Source organism: Bos indicus, chromosome 5, assembly GCF_029378745.1.
Source record: "Bos indicus isolate NIAB-ARS_2022 breed Sahiwal x Tharparkar chromosome 5, NIAB-ARS_B.indTharparkar_mat_pri_1.0, whole genome shotgun sequence".
NCBI classification, from domain to species: domain Eukaryota; kingdom Metazoa; phylum Chordata; class Mammalia; order Artiodactyla; family Bovidae; genus Bos; species Bos indicus.
In genome coordinates this window covers 28,611,897-28,612,841 of record NC_091764.1, presented here as the reverse complement: position 1 = coordinate 28,612,841, position 945 = coordinate 28,611,897, and positions in this window count along the sequence as shown.

The window sequence follows — 945 nt, the reverse complement described above, 5'->3', positions numbered from 1 at the left end:
CAGTCCCCTCCCCTGCGTGCTCACCTTACCAGTCGGACGGGCGGCGGGGACGGGCGGACGCCGCGCGTCCCTCTCAACTCGACGGGGGCGGGCACCGCAGGCAACGCGGGGACCCGCCGGGGACTCGGAGCTGAGGAAGCGCGCAGGGACGGGCAGAGTTAGCTGCCGAGGCCGGCGGGAGTAGGGGTGGGGGTGGGGTGGGGGCGGCCGACTGGGTGGGACAGGAAAAGAGGAGAGAAACCGCCCTCTGCAGGTTCCCTCTGCCCGCCGGGCCGCCTCTTGCTCCCCCGGGAGGAAAGGCTGCTTTTCCTTCTCCGTTTGTCACTTTACTCTCCATCCGGAGCCGCTTCCTCCCCCGCCTCGAGGCTTCTGAGGGCACGGGATCTGATGAGCCCCGGGTTAGTGCGATCCATCCGCTTTCCCCGCCACCGACATTATTTGAATTTTCAGCAAATGAAAAGTTACATTTCACTTGAGTTTGCATGTCATTTACGTAAATAGGTCTGTGTGCAGAAGCTTGGAACCTTAAGCTAACGTAGTGGGCACACCTCGGGCCGGGGAGCATGGGGGTGCGGTGGGGAGAGGAAAGATGCCCGAATTCTTCTGAAGAGATGTGGTACAGAGGTTAAGAGACTCGTGGACTTGGGACTCAAACAGTCCCAGCTCCGCTGCTTCTTAGCCATGTGACTTTGGGCAGGTTAGTTAACATGTCTAAAATCTGATCCCTCATCCCTGAAATGGGGGACTGAAAAATCATGCCGTTTCAGTGTGGTTCTAGCACCTGGGAAACACCTCCATTTGAGACTAATTAATGCCAGACTTTAGTTACCTCTTGACTCACTTCTTTGTGGCAGGAAATGTTCCCAATTAGTGAGCTCGATGAGTAAGGCTGTAATGTCAGTGTTAACACAGGCTCTGGAATCTGCCCTGCCGTTTGATCTTGGA